This window comes from Zootoca vivipara, chromosome 1 (assembly GCF_965207765.1).
Source record: "Zootoca vivipara chromosome 1, rZooViv2.hap1.1, whole genome shotgun sequence".
NCBI classification, from domain to species: domain Eukaryota; kingdom Metazoa; phylum Chordata; class Lepidosauria; order Squamata; family Lacertidae; genus Zootoca; species Zootoca vivipara.
The window spans coordinates 96,194,577-96,218,580 of NC_142582.1; the positions used below are offsets into that span (position 1 = coordinate 96,194,577).

At 41.5% G+C, this 24,004-nt stretch overlaps 1 long non-coding RNA gene across 1 annotated transcript in view; it reads left to right on the forward strand.

Annotated features, from left to right (window-relative positions):
* The window catches only part of LOC148687682 (uncharacterized), a 34,495-nt gene extending 14,999 nt beyond the window's left edge, over positions 1-19,496 (forward strand). The window contains exons 2-3 of the long non-coding RNA XR_015950360.1: positions 18,342-18,403; positions 19,362-19,496. This is a non-coding gene — a long non-coding RNA (uncharacterized LOC148687682). The remainder of the gene's footprint in view (positions 1-18,341; positions 18,404-19,361) is intronic.
* The last annotated feature ends 4,508 nt before the right edge of the window (positions 19,497-24,004 follow it).

Here is a 24,004-nt window from a genome sequence, read left to right on the forward strand (position 1 = left end):
CAGTTATTTAAGTATTTCTATTGATTTATTTGATTGTAGGGGAACAGCTGGTTGCAGGCTCCCCATCAACATCAGTTTGGCTTCTGTGGGAAAAGAATGCTGGACTAGATGGGCCTTTTGATTTGACAACATTTAGCTTGAAAAATCTACGTTTGATGAAGAAGCACATAAACTGCTTTCAGGAAACCAAAGAATTTTAATTTTACCTTTTGAAATTGATTTCTATGCAATTTACACACATTTTACTTACTAAGCAAAACTAAATTATATTGATTTAACCAAAACACCTTTTGAATTCCCAAGTCATGTTACAACTTTTTAGCACCCTTCATATTTGGAATTTGAAAAATTCAACACGCCCTACCGCCCCATCCTCACCATAATGTAAGAAGCGCCAACAGATTTAGTTAGAAAAAAAGATATATAAGACACAGGTGATAAGAACATATTAATTTTCGCTTAATGTCAAATAACTGTAGCTAATGGGGAGTTGCTAAAAGGTTAGTAAAAGTACCAAACAATGGCAAAGCTTCAGCATGTAACTGTATAAAATAAATACACAAATGTATCTAAAAGCAGTGGCTAGAATGACATGACATTAATATATCTTTCCCATTCTTCCCTTGCTATGGGCTTCACCTCTGAGATGCTTCAGAGAAATACTCTATTACTTTAGTGAGCATCTCTATCGCCTACATATGAAATTTGCATATGTCAATTATTGTAGAATCTACGCATCAAATTCAGCACTTGTTACAGGCTGTCTGATTGGCACTTTGATCCTAAAGGGAATTATGTTTCAGTCCTCAATCCAGTTATATCTGAAGTAGTCCCACAGATTTTGATGGGCTCACGCTAGAGTAACTACCTTGAGGAATGCAGTTCAATTCCCTGTAGGGAATCCACTTAGGGCATGCTTCTCCGAGTCACTGGGGAATCAGTATCTTTAAGATAAAAATTTAATAGCATCATTTATTAATTTGAATTAGTTAGCACTAGTCTAGCAATTGATGCTACAGCACCTGGCATACCTGTTCACTGCGTTCTGTAGGGCTGTTATTCATATGGAACATGCCTGTAGTAAAAAGTGAATCAATATACAGAATATGAGACTTGCTTGCGGAAGTTCTCCCATGTTTTTTCCAGAAGGAAGACAAGAGCATTAAAAATTAAAAACAATTGGCGCTTTTCTTTACAATTTGTGGTATCAGAACTTCAGCTACAATTATAACCTGACCACCTGCTTTGGCAACTTTTGGACCAGCATGGCCTGCTTAGGCTTTTGACATGCTGCAGCTCAATTTTTTTCCCATAAGAACATGTGCCTTGGAGACATGCACTTTGTGTCCACTGACTTAAGCACTAATGTTAGTATCCACTAGGAAAACCCAGCGGAGACAAGATACCCAACAAGACACCATCAAGTCCTGGTGAAGAGAAGTCAGGATGGTGCAAATATGGTGAGCGGTCTGTGGTAGAGAGAACCAGGTAGGAGAACCCCATTGTGGGGCAAAAGATTGTTGTTGTTTAGTCGTTTAGTTGTGTCCAACTCTTCATGACCCCATGGACCATAGCACGCCAGGCACTCCTGTCTTGCACTGCCTCCCGCAGTTTGGTCAAACTCATGTTCGTAGCTTCGAGAACACTGTTCAACCATCTTGTCCTCTGTCGTCCCCTTCTCCTTGTGCCCTCAATTTTTCCCAACATCAGGCTCTTTTCCAGGGAGTCTTCTCTTCTCATGAGGTGGCCAAAGTATTGGAGCCTCAGCTTCAGATCTGTCCCTCCAGTGAACACTCAGGGCTGATTTCCTTCACAATGGATAGGTTTGAGCTTCTTGCAGTCCGTGGGACTCTCAAGAGTCTCCTCCAGCACCATAATTCAAAAGCATCAATTCTTCGGCGATCAGCCTTCTTTATGGTCCAGCTCTCACTTCCATACATCACTACTGGGAAAACCATAGCTTTAACTATAGAGGGCCCTGAATTACATCCATAAAGCCCACCCTTGACTCCTCCCAGTTTTAGCCAAATTATGCCTCTGAAGCCTTTTAAAAACAGCAACCAAGAGAGTACCAGGGGTCCTCAAACTTTTTCAGCAGGGGGCCGGTCCAATCTTTCCTTTTTTCAGCTTTAACCAACTGGCCTGAGACTTCCGGGTATAGGGTGGTATATAAATTAAATAAATAATAAAATAATAATAACATCAAAATAAGGTCATTCCTTTCACCCAGTACTGAACTCTTTTCTATCCCCTGGAATAGCTCCAACAGGCCTTTTTTTGCATTGCACTGCTAACATTTCTCTCTGTTCCCCCTCACTCAACTTAGAGCAGGGGTGTCAAACTCAAATTCATCGGGGGCCGCATCAGCAGTTTGGTCACCCTCAAAGGGCCGGTTGTATCTGTAGGACTATGTGTCCACTCTTTATTATCATAAATTATTGTCACTGCATTCAATTATTACTGTTTTTTGTAATAATGTAAGTAATAACTAGCTCTGAAAGCAGAAACATAGTCAGAATAATGGCAAGTAGATATTCAAATGTACAATTATTGTACAATTTATTGAAAAATGATTTTTGGTAACTGCACTGGGTAGTGGAGGCTCACTAGGGTTTCATGCAGGACCTTTGCAGAGCTACTAGTACCTGGAGATGCTGGGGTCCTTCTGCATGCAGGACAGATGTTCTGCCAGTGAGCCACCACCCTTCACCAAAGGGACTGGCTGAGGTTGACTCACTGGAGCTGCTCTCCTGGTTCCAGGGTTTAAGGGCCAGAAGTATAAAGCAGCATCCTATGTTTCTGAGGAGAGGGAGAGGGAGGGGAGGGAGGGAGGGAGGGAGGAAGAAAAGAGGGAGTGGGAGGGAGAGAGGAAGGAAGGAAAGAGGGGAGAGAAAGAATAGTAGGAAATAAGGAATGGAATAAAGAAGGAAAGAAAAAGAAAGAGGGAGAGAAGACGGAAAGGGAGAAAGAAGGAAGGAAGTAGAGGGAAAGAAAGAATAAGAATGAGGGAGAGGAAGAAAGATGGGAAGGACGGAAGGAAGAAAGGAAGGAAGTAAAGAAGAAAGAAAGAAAGAAAGAAAGAAAGAAAGAAAGAAAGAAAGAAAGAAAAGAGGGAGCAGGAGGGAGAGAGGAAGGAAAGAGGTGAGAGAAAGAAGAGTAGGAAAGAAGGAATGAAGAAGGAAAGAAAAAGAAAGAGGGAGAGAAGACAGAGATAAATAAGGAAGGAAGGAGAGGGAAAGAAAGAATAAGAACGAGAGAGAGGAAGAAAGAAAGAAAGGGAAGGGGGGGTCGCCGCCTTGATTCAGCGCCAGAAAAGAGCGCAAAGGGACCCAGGGGCAAAAAGCATTTCCCGTGCAGCGTGAGGCAGCGGGTGTCCGTTTTAGGAGAAGTGCGTAAAGCCTCAGAGTTGCACGTTCGTGAGGCTGAGCCGCTGCTGAGCTCACGTTCAGGAGGAGGAGGAGGTGAGGCAGGAGGAGGAGGAGGCTGCGGCTTGCCGGGTCGGTGCCCGGCAGCGCCGTGTGGAGAGTCCCGAGCCTCTGGGACGCAGCAGTGCTCTGTAGCACTTTGATTCCTCCTCCTCCACGCGGCGCTGCTGGGTGCTTTGTCTGTGCTGCAGCAGCAGCAGCCGTTTCCAGGCGCCGAGCCGTGGCAGGAGGAGGGGGATTCAAAGTGCTACAGAGCACTGCTGCATCGCAGAGGCTCGGGACTCTCCGTGCGGCGCTGCCGGGCGCTGACCCAGCAAGCTGCCTCCTCCTTCTCCTGCTGTGGCTCGGGGCACTCCACGCAGCGCTGCTCCGGCCGCCTTTCTACCCCCCCGGCCCCAGGTGTTTGTCGGCGCTTTGTCGGCGCGGCGCTTCAGCAGCAAGGTCCTGCTGCTGGGTCCTACTGGCTGGGGCGCTCGGCGGGCCACATGACGAGGTCTGGCGGGCCGGATTTGGCCCCCGGGCCTTGTGTTTGACACCCGTGACTTAGAGTAACATTTCATGCATCCAGTGAAGTGGTTTCTAGTCCGTGAAAGCTTATGCCACCACCATTATTATTATTATTATTATTATTATTATTATTATTATAGTATTATTATTATTATTTGCTCATCTGACTGGGTTGCCCCAGCCACTCTGGGTGGCTCCCAACAAAATATTAAAAACACAACAAAACATCAACCATTAAAAACTTCCCTGAACATAATAAATGTGTTAGTCCTTAAATTGCCACAAGTTTTTTGTTGAGTTCACAGTTGCTCCTCTGGAAATAATTCCAGCAGGCTTGATTTTTTTGGTTTAGGGTTAGGCTACAAAGACACAGGTCACCTCCAGCTGTCATCATTTTGTGGAAGGGATTTTATCACATACTGTAGATTTAGGTTTGTGCAATTAAATCAGATAAAATTGCTCTGTAGTAACAAAATCACAGTTGTTTTTAATTTGTTTTGCAGTTAGGAAAGTGATGGGGAAATGCATTCCAAAGTGTGTCCATATACGGAATACTGTGGCCCCAAGCAATTTCTTTGCGATCTTGCAAATACCTGTAAAGCTCAACAACTTTTGTGTCCGAATCTTCATGGCAACCCTAAATCAGAGGGAAATAAGGATAGGTGTTATTGTCATATAACCTCCCTGCAAACAAATCAGAATAAACACTCAATAAAGAGCATACATCATATAATCTCTGCATGAGCTTTGTGCCTGCACATCAGAGTAAATGCTTAAGAAACAGGTCATCTGGCGGAGCCCAAAGTTCTGAGGTGCATTTTTCTTGCACATACCCAAAAATATTTTTTTTTCTTTACCTTATTTTTGCCTCCCTTAAAAACTCCCTGTGGCTGTTTGTCCATATCTCTTGTCTATTTAATGCAAGTGAAAACTGCAAATTGAAACTGAGTCATTCTGGCATCGTTAAGAAAGTGCAAGAAGAGACTCTTGAACAGCCAGGGGACATAAAGGCCCTCCTGCCATCTTATAATGCTCTTTGTCATTTCAATGTGAACTGCAGCAATAAGTGTATGAATCATAAGCAGACTTGAACTCAGGTATGCAATTGACTTTTAATTAGTGTTTCCATGCCCCACTCTCCAATCCAGTAGTAAAATTAGTGTGTCCCCCACCCCCTTTATTGATCATTAAGATTAGTGCAACTGTGGGGGTTGGATGCCCTGTTGGAAGCTGCTTGGCTTTCTTTGTTTATTTGTTCTTGTACTTGCACTTCTGCCGCGTTAACTCATGGAAATTGCTTAGGGACAGATTTAAATCAAAACAGACAGTTTCCATTTTTGCTCTGTAACTAGAATGGTGACATTGGTTTCAAATGTGCTGCTGGTGAGAGGCAGGCAGGCTTGTAATATTTGTTTACCTTTTGCACGGAGCACAGTCGACACCCCTCCACGAAAATAAGGAGGCTTTCTTTGCAGTGTGATGAACCGAGCTTCTTTAAACAAGATGGGGTGGGGTGGCTGGAGGTTTTGCTCTGTTCCGATTCTTTTGAAATATAGATGCACGGGCCTTCTCTGCTTCAGGGGCTTCAAATATTAACCACACACTTACCAGTCATTAAAATCCTCCCCAAACATTTGGCACACAAGCACCAGCGGTCCTGGGATTATGGTTCAGCAACTTGAAAGTGTTTGTATTTCTTCTGTATTGGGCATCTTTTGCTTACCCAAGCGGACAAGTCCCTTTTTGGTTAATCCTCTCTCTTTTTTTGTGACTTGCCTATCCCTGTGGGATTTGGACCATGAAGGCTATTTGTTCCATTAGTTCGGCAGTTCCTAAATTCTAATCCCTAGTAAAGCACTAGCTCACTGCCTGACCTTGGCAAGTTGCTTGACCTCCCTTTGCCTCAGTCAATCCAGCTGGAAAATTGGGTAAAAAGCAGGACTCTGGGGAGAACCAGATGTTGCATCTGAAATGTAATGTGCAAAGGATGCACTGCATAAAGTCGACAGTTTTGTTTGGCATTTATTTGGCAATTTTATTTGGCATTTTCAGGAGAGAACTGGAATACATTTATAGAAGTAAAGCCTGGAGGCCTTATTGCAGGGAAATGGTAGACCTTTCTTGTTTCTGTTGCATTTCATATGTTAAGATTGGGAAGTTTTGTTTCAACAAAAAGATAAAGAATGATCTAGGTAGAGCTATGTTCTGTGCCAGAGCTTCTCTCTACACTTTTAAAGATGTCACACAGTATAAAAAACAACGTACTGTTTTAACTTTGTATTTATTTGTGTATTGTACATTGCTGCAATGTTTTTGAATGGTGGGTGGTGGTTTATAAATTCTTTAAATAAAATAAAGAAATATTGTAACAGGTTTTTGAGCCAGTATTGATACTTTATTATTTTCACTATTAATTCTAAAATAATGTAAAGCTCTGGAGCCTACTTACCTACAAACCAAAGCCTAATATTTGTTGGTGTTTTGGTTGGTTAAAGGAAAAATTGGATTAAAAACAAGATCCAGGTTGGGGCAAGTACTCTTTGGTGAGAGAACTCCAGCAGAGATTTAAAATCACAAAATGTGTAGCAAAGTAAAGCATGGAAATATAAGCTGTTAGAACTTTTAAAATTTCCCTCTCTAAGTTGCTTCCAAAGATCCCCACTTCCCTTATAAAAAAAGAACACATTTGGTAAGTTAAAAATGGTTTACTTACAAACTCTTCAAAGGTCAGATTCATGAGCTTTTTCTTATAGCAGTCAGAAAACACAGGTAGTAAAATTAGGTTCCAAAGTGGTGAATGTATAGAATAACTGTCAACTGCTCTAAGATCTTCAGATGAAGGGCAGTATACAAATTTAATTAATAATAAACATAAACACAAGGATGACTTCCGTAAGCCACATGGTCTGAGCTTGGAGCAACCAGGCCAGACCTCCTTATTTGTAGAAGTTCACATGGTGGAATGGAAGATCAAAGAGTTTGATAACCAGGCCTAGCTAAACCTGGCAGGAAAGCTTACTCTATGGTCTTAACCAGGATTTTTTTTCAGCTGAAACACGCAGGAACCGTGTTCCAGCACCACTCAGGGGGCCCAGAAGTGGGGGGAGAGACCTGACCATCCTCAACAAAACTCCATTGCACCTCTGGCTCATGAGGAGACCCTGCCCAGAACCTGGAGCAGACATCCTCCAGAAAGGGTCTCTTTGCGAGCCAGAAGTGCAGCAGGGTTGTGCTGAGGCTCCTCAACCTCCTGGCCTCTTTCCCAGCTGGCACACAGGAAGATGCGTCCCTGCATGTCAGCTCTTCCAGCCGCCTTGTCTCTCCTGCTTGTGTGTGCGAGCTGGAAAAGCAGGGCTGCTTGGTGGACTGGCAGAGCTGAGACACGGGGAAGAAGCCTCTTGACACCTCAACAGAACAAGCCCCCATGCTGCTCTGGCACTTATCTGAATTTTGCAATACTAGCCACGCAATGTGTACAAAAATACATATATTAAGGTGAAGTGTGGATATAAAAAAATAGTATACAAACATGCATTATATTCAAGAAAATAACCCTGCAAAAATAAGTATGTTAGGCAAAATTGCATACAAAAATCTGTATCTTTGCAGAAATTAGGAGGAAGAGGTGAATATTAGGAGAAATTCAGACTAAAATGCTGATGGATTTTCATGAGGACTTTTAAAAAAGGCAAACTGGTGTCAAAAAGTGGAGAACTGAACGTGGCAAAATAAGAAATTCACATTTTCACCCATCCCTTGACACAAACACAAAATTCAAGGAACAAAGTGCAACATACAAAAATTTAAGGCAACAAAATCCCACTTTAAAAAAAGAAAAAGAAAATTAGAACCATATACATTCATCTCTTTGCCTCCCAAAAATGTCAGAGAGGGCAGGAATAAACCCCTCAAGTAGTAGCTCCTCCTAGTAAGGGTTCCAGTTGGGGGGGGGGCAGGGTTGGCAAGTGGAAACCTGGACCCTTGGTGGTCCAGCAGAATCTCTTTCCCTTAGGAAATGAAACAAATCATTGCATGAGGGCTATGGAATGGTCCATCTTTTATTTTTATTTTTGTCCATCTGTGCCAACGGATTCATACACTGTATCTGTCATCTTAAAAATGTCAGCTATTGCTATTGTGCTGTGGCTTATATTAACATTGGTTTTGCTTCCTCCTTCCTGGTTCATTGCCTTAACAAAGAAGACCTTCATGAGCAATCAGGGCAGTCAAGCCATATCAAGCAGGGAAACGGAGAAGCATCGTAACCTTTTCTCAAACAGAGATGACTTGTGGCAAAGACTTTACCATATTCTGTGGGCCCACCGCAAACAGAGGGGAGTAGGCGGCCTTCTGCTTGCTTCTTGCACTTAAACACTGGAATTGACCTTTTAATGCCTCTGACCCATGTCCCTAACTTCACTTGGTAAGCCTGATACATTTCATAAGCTCCAGCAGGGGATCCCAATAATTTCCTTTCCTCCTCCTGACCTATGCTAATTTCTGTTGGAATTTTAAACCCTCTGCCCAACCAAACACCATCTTATACTACAGGCAGGGAGCCATGATATCGATTGGTTTTTATTTACTTTTGAACTTATTAGTTGCCCTTTTGCAAAAGTATTCAAATGGCTTATAGAGTTAGTAAAGAATGTAATAGAACTGTGCAATGTCTACCTTGGTCATTTCAATGGCCACAGCATAATTATAAAAGACTATGGGTTGGTCACACTTAGGCTCCATTGAACCTCTTCACCTTGATTTTGGTGGGTTCTAACTGAATCTGGGTCCATCCCATTATGAGCACAGACTCACACGGAGAATTATTGCAGGCTCAATATTGCCCTGCCCCCACCACTGGTTGACTTTCAGTGTGAGGAGGTGGACTAGCTAGGGATATGGGAGGTGGAGATGGGTTTGTGCTAAGTGACTAGATGAGATGGCACACGCAGTACTTATTAAAAAATCAAAATGTGTCCATGGTAGTAGCTCTTCAGAGTTTTGGACAGGGGACAGACATTCCCAGCCCTTTAGTCCCATGAACCAGTTGTGGCCATAAGTACTTTTCACCAGCTTTGGTTGATACTCCAGTTGTACTCCTATATGAGTAACAAGGCCTTTGCCATGTAATTCTTACCCTGGTGATTTCTCAATTATTGTAATGTAGTGTGCCTTTTAAAAAAAACAGCTGGTCTGTCTGGACCAGAATGCAGCAACTGCCCAGGGAGAACATTCCATAAATTCTGCCCCTCCCCCCCCAAAAAAATTATCTACAGTATTTTGTTTCTGAAATGGTTTTGTCCTTAAATCATAGCTGCCAAGTTATCCCTTTTTTTAAGGGATTTTCCCTTATGCTGAATAGGCTTCCTCGCGAGTAAAGGGAAAACTTGGCAGCTATGCCTTAAATGGCCAAGACAAGGATATTTGAGGGTATGACTTGCCTCATATGGCACTGCTATGCCCCAACCCCGAAAAATAAGATGTGATTCAGAGATGGTGCTCCCCCAGCAACAGACACAAGATTGTAATCTAGTGGAATAGTGGCTTCAATTTGTGGAATTCCTTCCTGAGGAGATTTCAGTAGATTAATTCCACTGGTCCTTGAAGAAGGGTTGTTAACGCTGTTTTGTTGTGATTCTTCTTTTGAGTTTCATACTGCTGATTTTATGTTGCCTCCTGCTGGTTATAGTGATGATTTTAGTCATAGGGTGGGTGGGTTGGTGCTCACACTTGTGTGTTTATTATTTCAATCCGTTGTTAGACTGTTTGGCTGAAAAGCTCCTTACTTATTGAAATAATAATAATAATCAATAATAATCAATTTCTCCTTACATTGCTGCAGCTAAGGCTGTTCCATGGGTTGCTAAAGTTTAACTGATTCCTGCTTTCCTCTTGTGTCTGCAACCCAGTTTCCTAATTCAATCTGTATGGAATGGATGCCATCTGCATGAGCCTGTCAAACTCTGAAATCAATGGCGGGGCAATGCTCTTGGTGCTGTTCTGTTGGAGAAGTGAGATCTTTTCATGCTCCGAACAGGCCCTGCTTCCCCATAATTCTGCTGCATGTGGTTCATTGCAGGGAAGGTTGCCAAGCTCCTTTGCTGTGTAGTTTTAGCTGACTGATAAAGAAGCTCTTATTTATGCAGGCATTTTAAATTATTTTATTGATTCTGTCTGGTTTGTCTTCCAGCCATTTTTGATTGTTGCTATTTGTTCTTTTTAATGTTTGTCTGATTGATTTTCATTTGCTTTCATTGTCTGATTGGACGTGGCTTTCAGTATTTTATAGAAGGAATTTTATAGAAAGGCAGAATGGATGTGTTTTAAAATAAATATAAATTAATAATAAGAACAACAATAATTTATGTCTCGCTTCTACTCAGAATGGCTTGCAACTAAATATATATGATAAAACCCACCAAAACACAATATAATAATCAACTTACAATTCCTATATTCAGCAGGATACTTCACTCAGTCTGGTGGTAATCAACAGCATATTATATCCAATTAAAGATACATGTAGTAATGTGCCTCTTTAATTGTTACGTATATTTGGGGGGGGGGATTTGTAACCTATAGCCAGCTGCCATTGCTACCATGGATGGCAGTAGCAGAATAAAGTAAGATTCGAAAATAGACAGTCACACGAAGGGCAAGGGAACCTCAACTCATGTTATCTTCAAAATGCAGTTGAAGGTGTTTATCACCTCTCGGAATGGGGCTTTGAAAGATGAGTCATGTGGTGAATTTTAATATTCAGCTTCCCTTCATCCTTGTAACATCATGACAGCACCTTGCCCTGGAAACAAACTCAGAAGCTTTGTATTAAAGGCTTCTTCTTACTCATAGCCAAATGTATGTATCATTACCAGATAAAATATGTTTTTAAACCAGATAAACAATAATATTTTTTTTTCTTTTACCTGTTTGTTTTTAAAACTTACTAATGCTCTGACCTTGATCCATTTGGTTAGGGCACACAAATTGACACACACAAGTTTATATTAGATATAGATAGATAGATAGATAGATAGATAGATAGATAGATAGATAGATAGATAGATAGATAGATAGATAGATAGATAGATAGATAGATAGATGATAGATAGATAGATAGATAGATGGGCAGACTGATTTCTTTTCCCTTAGGCAGGTTTCCTTTTCTTATCCACTGCCTTTCAACTATACTTATACACATAATACAGGGACCCCAGGTGGCGCTGTGGGTTAAACCACAGAACCTAGGGCTTGCTGATCAGAAGGTTGGCGGTTCGAATCCCTGCGACGGGGTGAGCTCCCGTTGCTCGGTCCCAGCTCCTGCCAACCTAGCAGTTCGAAAGCACATCAAAAAAAGTGCAAGTAGATAAATAGGGACCGCTCCGGCGGAGAAGGTAAACGGCGTTTCCGTGCGCTGCTCTGGTTCGCCAGAAGCAGCTTTGTCATGCTGGCCACATGACCTGGAAGCTGTCTGCGGACAAACGCTGGCTCCCTTGGCCTATAGAGTGAGATGAGCGCCGCAACCCCAGAGTCGGACACGACTGGACCTGATGGTCAGGGGGCCCTTTACCTTTACCTATACACATAATATATAAGAAAACCCAGTTTCTGCTTGCAATCTTTTCAAGTTTTTTAAAGTTCAAATTCAGCCCACAAAGTATTTTGTTAAAATCTTTCTGCCATATTAAAAGAAGCCTTCAGTGATTTTTGAAATAATACCTTCACTGGGGTCATAGATATTATGTATTTATGGAATATCTTATTTATGGCATATTTGTATGCCCTACCTTGTTATAGATACATTGCTGATTCATTGACCTATATGGAAATCTGTTTCACAAGTAGAAAATCTAACATAGCAGTGAAAGTTGTACTTTATGTTCGTTATCTTTAAAAAATATAACAACTTCCATTCATGCAGAAGCTTACAAAGGGTGGGCTTTTATCTAACTTTCAGGATTTTGTGTGGGAGGGTACCTTTATATCTCATGTTTCTTCCCTCACAGACTCAAGTTAATTTATGTGGGATTACCAGACCATCGCCCATCGAGGCACTGAATGGACTCAGATGTGCTTTGATGCAATATAATTAAGCTTTCATATGGCATTAAAGACACTTCTGGAACTATAGTGGGATGTTTTGCAAGTTTAGTGCTCATTTTCCATGATATTTGCTTCCAGGAAAAACAATGGTTTGAAGATAATGAGGGAATGAGCGCTAAACTTGCACCGTAGTAGCGTTCATATTGTGTGAAAGCTCAAATGTAATGTGGAAATGTTAATATGGAATAAAATGTCATGTGAATGCAGCCTACACCACACCCTTCCAAACCATGTTCTGGGATCTTAGTAGTTTTTGAGCCACCTGCAGATGACATGGAAGCAAGAACCAACACAGTATTGATTTATTGAATTTCTGTCCTGCCTTTCCTAGTAAAGCAGGCATTCCCAAACTTTGGCCTTCCAGATGTTTTGGACTACAATTCCCATCATCACTGACCACTGGTCCTGTTAGCTAGGGATCATGGGAGCTGTAGGCCAAAACATCTGGAGGGCCGCAGTTTGGGGATGCCCGTAGTAAAGGAACCCAAGACAGCAAACCTCAAAAAGAGGAAACAGTACAGTTAAGATAAATATTACAAATAAAGCTGAAATGAATATTTACAGTGAATTTAATGAATCAGCATGTGCTTCTGAACTGAAGAATTTGTTCAACGGTCACACTGCCTCTGATTAGAAAACCAAGATCACTCCAGTTAAATGTAGCTGGATGAAAACTACCACCAAGCATGCTTCATGCATAACTGCTTGGTGTTTGAGCAATATTTACTGTAGAGTCATGAGTATTTTTTCAGCATCTGGGTCAGGTTCCCATTTCAATGCCTTAGGCATGAATCCAAGCTATTTCCCCTGGTATAAATGGATTTATTCAATTTAATTAGCTAACCCAGTATAAATAAATTTAGAATCTGGTTTTCTATGTCCATCTGGCCACATGAAGTGAAGACCAATTATGCTAAAATGATATGCATGCATAACTGTAGATAAATATTGAAGCACACATGTTGCTTAGCATAGTTTTTCTTAGCATTTTGAGTATTTAAAGATAACTCCTTGTGTTGTCAAAGCAAATTAACTTATTCTTTGAAAATCAGCCTCCTTCTTTTTTTGTAGGTGCATCTTGCACTTCCTCACACATTTCTTATTATTGATAGCTTGACACGTTTTTATCTCCATGAACAACAAAGACATGTATAATTCCATGCAATTGTCTTCTAAGAAATAGGGGGGGGGAACTAATTTACAATACAAATATATTAGGGCTTTTTATGTAAAAAAAGCATCACATGTGTTGATCAAAATGACTTACTTTACAATATGTGATGCTCAAAAGAGAACTAATTGTATTGCATGTTATAAATGTATATTATCTCCCATTCAAGCTGTGCTAAGGAGAAAAATTGACAGTAGGCATCCTGCTAGGTTATTAATACAGCATCAGTGTTATTCTAGCAGCCTTTTTAGAATCCTACACTAGAAATTACTTTATTAAATTACAAACTTGAATGTAGATTAAAGATCTCCTACACATATATTTTGCATTAGTTATACTTTTGGCTTCCCTGATATATTAGCTAAAGCTACACAATCCCACTGGAAGAAGAAACTGTGACTTATTTAATTCCAAATTCCACCTTAGCTAGGACAGTTACTGCAGAATGAGAGTATATATATATATATATATATATATATATATATATATATATATATCACGCACATACTTGCAAATGCTACATGATGAAAACATAATTGTCATGTATGCATACCTGGTGTATGTGTGTATGCGTATGTATATGTATACAGGAATAAACTCTTCCTAATCAGTTGTGTGCTTTATAAAACAATGCAAGAGAAATGACAATGCTGTCATTTGTATATGCTACTTCAGTTCTGTAATGGAAATCTGTAATTTTTCCCCCTTGCCAACTCATTCCTGACAATGTTAATGATTCACTATAAAGCAGCTTCTGTGCTATGATTTGTGACATCCGTACTGGTTAGATGGGAGGACTAGGCAGGTTTCTAGGGAGTGTTTTGGATGCAGAAATGCCTTGAAGATAGCACTTTATTATATTTAGGACAAGTATGACATCCCACTTCAAGGAAAAGGCCCCTATACATATTGAGAAGGGATTTCTGTGGTTTAAGTGGGGAGGAGAAGGTTAGTTTAAAAGAATGCCTCTGTGTTTTTTGAGACGACATGAAGATAGGGGGGTAGAGAAATGGAGGCAGGAGGCAGAAGGATTATGGATAATGGAAGAATTTTGCCTGAGGGTATGTCCCTGCTTTGCCTATTCCTGTATAACTAGAATATTTATAATTCAAATACTTATCTTTAATAATTAAAAACCAACGAATATTAAAGACAAAAGGTAGAGAATATTACGTACACATGTGTAGGCATCATGCACTAAATCCCCACAATTGCAAAATATAGCAAGAAGTAGATTTAAAGGAGGTTTTTTAAAAAGTGAATGTATTAAAATTGTCTAGAAAATAGAATTTCTAATTCACTCTAGTTCTGCCAGAAGTGATACTCCCTTACTGCTTATTCCTGCACATCCAACTAGTCATGGAGAGAGCTACTAAAAATACACTGCTTGGTGATTTGACATCAGTGCATCAACAATTAAAAAGTGGGATGCAAATATTGTAGGGTTTTTGGTTGCTGGGGTTTTGTTGTTGTTGTTTTGTTGTTTTAAGATCTTGAAAGTTTTTTGTTGTTTTTTTGTGTGTGTGTCATGATTTATGAAAACAGTGGGTTTGGCAGAGAAATTGGAAGGGAGGGCATCCTCGGAACGTGGTCTTTACATAGCTTAAGTAAACTGCTAGTTATAGTGGAATGTCACAGCCTACCACATTCATTGCCAGCCTCTGATCTGCTTTCCATAGACAGCAAAGAAACAAAGAAAAACAGCCCTTACTGTGGATAGTGAAGAATGTTTGAAAAGAAAAAGAGACCTCAAATGTGCCCCCAGGAATTATAAAGCTGTCAGTTACAACCAGAAAACAAAACAAAGGCTTCAACAAATAATTTATAAAGAGGAACTACAAAATATATTGAAACACACAGTAATAATAAGATTCTTCCTATCTCTGTCTTGGTTTTTTTTATTTAAAAAAATCGTTGCTTTTTGAAGCAGTATAAATAAAGTTGGGAAATTAGGGCAAACCAATCGGCTACTATTACGAAACCTTGTTCCAAAACCTTATATGCAGGTAGCTTAGTAGCCAAAAGAAGGGTAAATCATAGGTCTGAGTGGAATTATTCAATCCGGGCGAGAGAGCTCAGTTATTGAAGCATGTGGCCTTTAAGAAAGTGAATTTATGGATGGTAGCTTAAACTGATGTTTGAAAATCAGAGGTGTTAATATTTACACCTTTATTCATTATGGCAAGGAAAAGATTAATGAAGAATTAAACATCCACATCTCTTTGCTCCTCCATCAAGCAAAGTAATCCCTAGTTGAACATTAACTCAACCTGACAATAATAGGGAGAAACTGCTCTCCCCTATATCTAGCATGCGAAAGAAATGCAACCGCATCTGATTGCCAGATTAATATATTTATGCTAATGTAACTATTGCTAATGAATTAAGCCAGTGATTTTATTATTATTATTATTCAAGAGAGTTAAGTGTACATAGTCTGAAAATATGTCTTGAGGCAGAGGTAAACAATTGTATTAAGCAATGGTGTTAATAATGAATATGCTGTGTAACACCTCTTCAGCTCCTTCAGGTTTGCAGCAGTCCTGGACCAGGTTGCTAATGACTTGCCTCAAATAGAACTGATCAGGTAAAAACCTACGTACGTATATTTTAAAGAATTACTATCTGAAGAGCGAATGAGGCAAGGTTCATACTCCAAGAGCTTCCGCATCAAATGCTCTTCACTGTCATGAAAACCTCTCACCTAAACGTTGCGAGTCTCCCATTATTAGGAAGACTCTAGCAACTAAATATAGAAAATATGACCAATTCTATGTGAATTTAATGGCAGATTTAAAATATAAAAACATGTGCCTAGATTCTCTCAAGCACAAGGGGAGACACAGCATGCCTCTCAAAGTAAGTTGCTGATTCAATGGAATTGGGCTGATGATAGGTTCCAATCCTGCTTGTAGGCTTCCCAGGCATCAGGTTGGCCACTGTGTGAAAATGGAGGCGGGATGAAATAGACTTTTGTTCTGATACAGAAGGGCTGTTTTTATGTGCTCTCTTAATTACTCTGCCCCGTCTCCTGCGCTGCCCGTTATGCTTGGAACCCTCACTCAGACCAAATCCCCTCACCAAAACCTACCTTTCATATGAAACAGTGATCTTTAATTTAAATGAAGCAAAGAATGTTTGAGTACATTTCCCTACATCCATCCCTAAGTAAGCTTGCATCAGGTTATATCCAGTCAACCCGAAGTATTGCTGTATATTGCTTTAAATGTCTATTCCACTCTTAGAAAGCAGTCTCAGTTGTGCTTCTGGACTGGTCTTTGACCATAATAATAAATTATTATTATTACTATTATTACTATAATGTTTATCATGTTCATTCATTTCCATGGCTGAGCATAACTGCACTGGATACAACTCACCATCCTCTCCATATTTCCTTCTCTCATTTTATTTGGAAGCACCTCAAGAAAAGGACCTGCCAACTTTTTAAAAATACCATATACCTAAATCATCATATGTATAATGTATCGATGAATTATCAACATACAGGCATATTCTGCTTCAATTGCCACAGTTGAAGGACCAGTCGGAAATCACTGTATACGCGAACATCGCAGTGGCATCTATCTGTGCAGTGTCAGCCCTTGCGTTACGTTTTCCGACATGAAACCATGCCAACTGGGAAGGATTACATATGGGAAAGCAGTAGCCGCCTTGCAAATGTGAAATCACGAGCATGGTGCAGGCTTCAAATTAGATATCAGATTAGACGTCTAATTTATTTAATCCTCTGAAGTAAATAAAGAAACATAGTGCGTGGTAGTATTTTCTTCCAGATTTAGGAATTCCACCCAAGGGGGTGAGAGACACTTGTTTCATCCAGTTCTGGAAAGTGGCCAAGGGAAACATGACTGTTCTAGGGTGCTTTGAGACGTCTGTACTGGCTGCAGCTCGATAGTAGAAATAGATGGACACTTTATCCCCACGACATCCTCCAAGGTCCCCAAGATACCCCACGACTCTGAATCTGTCACACATGTGTAATACCGGTAACATTCAGTGCTTCTGTTCTGTACTGTGCCACCCATGGTCTATGCAAGAGCACCAGCTCCTATCATTATCCAGGACTGGCAGGTTCTGAAGGCAATGGATGACTGTAGTAAAACACCAAGGTTTGTGTCCCAGGACAACCAGGAATTATTCAGAAATCCAGGATCTAATTCAGACATGGAATTTCTGTTTCCTGGTCTTCTGTCCCTAAGTCTTTCCACATGCATTTCCCTTTCAGCAGCAGCCAATGATGTAAAACAGGGAAAACACACATCTTAATCAGAACAAACAATAAGTAAAACTAGATGCCACCAAGGGAGAAGAGAAATTCAACTTATGGGTGCCATGTTCTTTATAACATGTCATTCTGCCTAGAAATGTACACACTAGTTGAGAACCATAACGATAAACTAAATTAAACTGTGCACACACGCACATATGTATACGTACTGTATATATTTCTGGCATAGAAATAGATCGTTACATTTCTTATATGTGCGTGTAATCTTTTTTCATGTTTTCCAAATGTTTGAATCATAACAAAAAGGTTACAGAGGCTTTGTTAGTACTGATTTGATGTAATGAAAATCCAGAATTCACTGCGTACATTTATTTCACTTAACACTTGCTTCAAACACATGACAAGGTGTAATATTCCTCAACATTCCCCAGTCACAATCTGGAAGGTACTGTGTAACTTTTCTGGATATCACAAAGGTGAAATCTATTCTAAATAACAATTATTATTATTATTTCCTTTAAAACTCATATGGAAGAAGTAGTTGTGTGCCAAATTATAGGATATGGTTTGAATCAAATCTCTCCACCTAGGGAGTCTTCCCACCTCTTTGGATATTTGCATGTATCTTCTAAATCTATTTTAATGAGCTCTGTATAACCTAGCACACATACCTCTTGAGCCTGATGAATGAGTAATTACTATTTTGATTCCCAGGAGAGGCCTTTGAAAACCCATCTTGTCACAGAAGTTATGGGCATAATATTTTAATTGTGGATAGGATTGTATTGAGATATTGCTCAGGCCGAATGTTTTCCCCGATATAGTGATGTTCTAAATGCCTCATTCTATGAACTCATTTCCCCCCCCCCCCCCTCATATTTTACAGGTGCTGTAAAAACAAAGAGATGTTTGCTGCAAAGGAATTTGGGTTTCTTACACAAAATGCAGGTAAACATTTAACAATTCTTTCATTCATTGCCAATAAGTAACCACAGTGACACTTTTGAGATCAGTACTCAACACTCCATTTCTAAACATCTACATGGGCCACCTGTCTTTATATATAGAAGGTGGTCTGTGGTTTAGTTACTAGCTGCTACAGTCAATACATTTGTATGTAAGCAAGAACAGGCCAACCAGTTTTTTGTTTTGTTTTTAAGTTCTTCCGTATCTTACTGCTTTTGAATTTGCCACAAGCATGAGAGAGGAGTCTTTTCAACCCTCTATAAACAAGTACAACTTTACTCATTTGCCATATCCCAATGTGCCCTGAAACTGAAACAATCTTGCTAATTGCTGTGCATACCTCATTAAAAACATAATGTCTCTGTAGCTTTTCCATACAGAGCAGCAGTGGTCAGCAACAATGACCACCTCCTGCATCACTGCAGCTTACCAGTGCTCCCAGTGCCACATCCACCTCACCACCACCTTTCCCCTCCCTAGCTCCGTCCTGGTGAACAGCAGTGACACTGGTGGCAGGAGGTCAGGCAAACACAACTGCCCCACTAGCTGCTAGCACAGAGATCATCTACGCTTGCACTGTTGTTACGGAGCAGAGGCGCTAGAGAAAGCGTGCCGGGCGATAATCAGTGGCTCCTAATTGAGTCATAAACAACTCAAAGGAGTCCTATACCCGTCACAGTTACTCCACCCATCCAAATGATCTGGGCACCATCACTGCCCTAAATCTTCTATATTCACCTGGGGGATAGTAGTGTTTGTAAGGAAAGGAAAACCAACCTCCCTTCTCTTCCATGTAATGAAAAGTATTCGGCTAAACAAGCAGAACTTATTCCTGTTCTGTAATGGGCATGATTTGTTTCAGAATGCCTGGGTATGGGCTATCACAAAAAGAATTAATCATTGTATTCACCCTGTTCTACTCCTATTTGTTTGGCCCTAGGTTTCAGAACCTAGACAGCATCTTAAAAAGCAGAGACATCACCTTGCCGACAAAGGTCTGTATAGTTAAAGCTATGGTTTTCCCAGTAGTGATGTATGGAAGTGAGAGCTGGACCATAAAGAAGGCTGATCGCCGAAGAATTGATACTTTTGAATTATGGTGCTGGAGGAGACTCTTGAGAGTCCCATGGACTGCAAGAAGATCAAACCTATCCATTCTTAAGGAAATCAGCCCTGAGTGCTCACTGGAAGGACAGATCGTGAAGCTGAGGCTCCAATACTTTGGCCACCTCATGAGAAGAGAAGAATCCTGGTAGGTGGTACTGGGGAGGAGTCCATGGTTGTGGTACATGTTGGCACCAATAATATGGGCAGGCCTGTGCAAAGTTGGGGTCAGCCAGGTACACTTGCCCCGGACCTTGGAGTGCTAAGTTGGCTGGGTCCCCCTGCTAGGCACCAGCTGCTTCTTTGTTTGAATTTAAAACTTGATTCTAACAAGACTCCTGCCCCGGGCCTCAGACAAGCTCTGCACAGGCCTTAACATGAGGATATGTAGTTGTGTGGTCCCTGACACACACAAAATAGATAGTTAGGTAGGAGGTTGACATCTGAACAGGGGCGTCTTACCCATAGAGGGTAGGAGCGCGGGGCGCCGGGGCACCAAGTTCTGGAGGGCGCCAGGGAAGAGGCGGAGGCTGGACACGGCACCTCCCAGCATCAGCTCGCTGCCCTTGCCCGCCTTTGCCATGCCGTGCCAAAGCAGCACTCCACCCAGAGCCTCTGTCTGCTGTGGCCACCGCGGCATGAAGCGGCCAGCCTCTGCCTCTTCCCCGCCGGAGGAGCCGCCCTCCAGCCGCTGCCTGCTTCCTCCAGCCCCCACCCCCAGCAGCGTTGTCCTTCCTAAAAAAAACTCTGGGAAACGGGGGGCGCCAGAGGGAGCTTTGCACCATGGCACCGGATATGCTTAAGACGTCCCTGCCTCTGAAACCAAATTGGCCCAGGAACTTCCAGAAGAGTGTGTCTTGTTCAAAACAAAACATTTTGGTCTGCCCTGATGTACAGACTATTGCATTAAAAAAATTGTGATGAAAATTTTGCTAGGCAGAAAACATATTGTGCCCTTCAGGTAGCGTAGCTGATTCATAGCAGCCACCTTAGATTCAGAGACACTTGACAGATGGATGAATACAAATATCCCCACGTATACCTGCACAGAAAGCTCGGCTAATGTAAAGGTCGCAAAGGAAAGAGGAATCCAGAACATCACATTGGTGGTGGGTGCTCATGTTAGAATGAATCTGTAATGCATGATCAGCACACTACAATGTCCCAAAACCATATTGACAAATTGTATTGTTGAGCTATGCATTAACAGTGAATGGTCTCAAGTAGTGGTCTAAACCACAGAGCCTAGGGCTTGCCGATCAGAAGGTCGGAGGTTCGAATCCCCGCAACAGGGTGAGCTCCTGTTGCTCGGTCCCAGCTCCTGCCAACCTAGCAGTTTGAAAGCACGTCAACGTGCAGGAAGGTACACGGTGTTCCCGTGCGATACTCTGGTTTGCCAGAAGCGGCTTAGTCATGTTGGCCACATGACCTGAATGCTGTCTGCAGACAAATGCCGGCTCCCTCGGCCAGTAAAGCAAGATGAGCTCTGAAACTCCAGAGTCATCCGTGACTCGACCTAGCAGTCAGGAGTACTGTAAAGGTAAAGGTGAAGGAACCCCTGACCATTAGGTCCAGTCATGAGCGACTCTGGGGTTGCGGCGCTCATCTCGCGTTATTGGCCGAGGGAGCTGGCATACAGCTTCCAGGTCATGTGGCCAGCATGACAAAGCCGCTTCTGGTGAACCAGAGCAGCGCACGGAAACGCCGTTTACCTTCCCGCTTGGAGCGGTACCTATTTATCTAGTTGCACTTTGACGTGCTTTCGAACTGCTAGGTTGGCAGGAGCTGGGACCGAGCAATGGGAGCTCACCCCGTTGCAGGGATTTGAACCGCCGACCTTCTGATCGGCAAGCCCTAGGTTCTGTGGTTTAACCCACAGTGCCACCTGCGTCCCCTACCTTTACTATAGAATGTGTGCAGGAGATAAATTTGACAGAAAACAAATGCCCCAAAGAAATGTATAGGCACAGCAGAAGGGTCAGCCTCAGAAACTGAACAAGAAGCTGACTCTGCAGATGAGTGCGGACTGTTAGATTCCAGACAGGACAGCCATGGGTCTTTCCTTCCCAGGGAAGAAGCCTTTAGCTCCCAAGGAGAGGAAGAGTTGGAAGCCAGCCAAAGTCAGGCCACTATCGGATAAGCTGGATTCCGAGACTGTGTCTTCTGGAGAAGAGACAGCCCAACTGATCAGTCCTCACATGAGGAGATGGGAGAGGCTCCAAGAATTGCGGAAGGGGAGGAGGAGAAAGGCAGGGTTCTGGCGTCCTTCCTGTTGGGAGCGGGATTCTGATTCAGATTGAGCCATAGCTGCCAAGTTATCCCTTTTTTACAGGGATTTTCCCTTATGCTGAATAGGCTTCCTCGCGAGAAAAGTGAAAACTTGGCAGCTATGGATTGAGCAACTCCTTTGCTGAGAGGAGGCCAGAAGCCTTGCTCTGGATGTGTTTTTCTTATAATTAAACATACAAAATGCTGACAGAGACTCATTACTGCTTATCAGACTGATTGCATGCCAGGGATCATTAGAAATTGAGGAAGTGCAGAACATTACACTCCAAGGGTATCTCACATTGCTCTTCTCACAGCTTCACAAAGCTTGGGTCCAAAGCAGCAGCTAGTCGTGGCGGCTGGTCTCTCAGTGTAGCCTCTCCCAGCCAGCGCGTGTGGAGTTCTGCCTACTTCCTGATCCTTCTTCCCAGAACCCCCTGCTCCCAAAACCTCTGTTGTAAAACAACAACCTCTCTTACTGCAGTGACATCACTCATGTGTGTTATCCTGACAACCTCCCTTTGTTCCTGCCAAAGCCTTCTGCCTGGTTGATGACTTCCACTGAGGGGCTAATGGCTGGCCATCAGCTCCATTGTTTCTTCAATGACCCACCATCACCAGGCTGGCCTCACGGGGTGTTAGCTGGTGTTATTCCCAACCCTTGCTATATTCAGGGATTTATGAGTTTGCTCAAATTCTGACCCTTCACTGAATGTAGAGATTATGGGCGTTCTGTCCCTCCTAAAATCATAAGACGATGAACCTGCCCTTGCACAAATGTCAGCAGAGAAGGCCCTGCTTGCAATCTCACAACCAAGTGAGGCCCACAATGTGGGGGTAAATGGAAGGATCTCCTTTGTGGTAGCCCCACACTTGCAGAGTTACCTCCACACTGAGGTGCACTATGCATCAACATTGCTGTACATCACCAAGTAAAGTCATATCTCTTTGCCCAGGCAAAGAGGGCTGAAAATATTGCCCTGCACACTTTTATTAAGGGCTTAGTTGTGATTAATGTATTTGTGTCTGAATATTTTTAATTGGTGGTTTTAATGTTATGTGTATTTCCTGCTCTAGGACTGTCTGCTGAAGAAGTGCTAATATAAGGAACAAAGAGTGAATTTGGTGAGAAAAGTAGTTCGGACAAAGAGATTTATATAATAAAAATGCTATGAAGTGTGCATGAGATGTAATGAAATAAGGAGTGTTTAACTGCTTTCATGAAGTGCAGTCATTTCATACCTAAACATCTTCATAATATCCCTTTTATTGCTAAGCTTCCACAGGTGGAATGCACTGAAAATAAAACTTTCTGCACTTTCAAGCAAATTTCAGTTTGACCTTTTAAGATATTCCTTGAAATTTTTAACCACTTTTCTTCTCACAGAGCACTTCAAAAGATGTGTTAGTAATTGTACATGAGCAAGAATGAATGTGAAGAGCATTCAGGCAGCTAATATGAGTGCATTTGAAAAGGCTTTGTATTGTAAACCCAAAATAATTCTGGAATGACAACTACAGTTTCTTTTCCAGCCTAAGGAACCTCTTATAGTATGAAAAGAATAATTTCACAAGCCTGCCTTTGCCTGACAAAGATGTCTTGGCGTATTTTTATAGGATCCAGTCTAAGGGATTTTTTTTAACCCCCTTGCTGTACTTATTACGGGGCTTGTCTTTAGATTGTTAGCAGCAAAGGGTTCAGACTGTGTAGGCTTTAAGCTCTGTTTTCTCCAGCAGATGTCACTTGCAGTACATAATAATTTATGTAAAGAAATAAGCGAACATAGTATTTTGTTCTTTTGCATTTGAAAGCCATAGTTAAAAAGCTGTATGGTGTCTTATGCAGGCAGTAAATTTGGGCATTTGAATTCTGTAAATACCAAGCAAGAACTTAAGCAAAATGGTTTATTTTCAAAATTCCTTCAGTAGCACCTTAAAGACCAACTAAGTTTTTATTTTGGTATGAGCTTTCGTGTGCATGCACACTTCATCAGATACCTTTATTATTTTCAGTTTGATCTCAGGGAGATTATGACTAGATCTGCTGTAGTTAGAAAAAACAAAACAGAAAACAAACAAACTCACTTGAAATATGACATCTGGGCTAAAAGATACCTAATAAAAACAAATTTGGAGAACCAATCCAATGCATGTATTCTATTTTGACCGATTTAAGAGCCATCCTGTATATACTAATAGCATACTCATTCA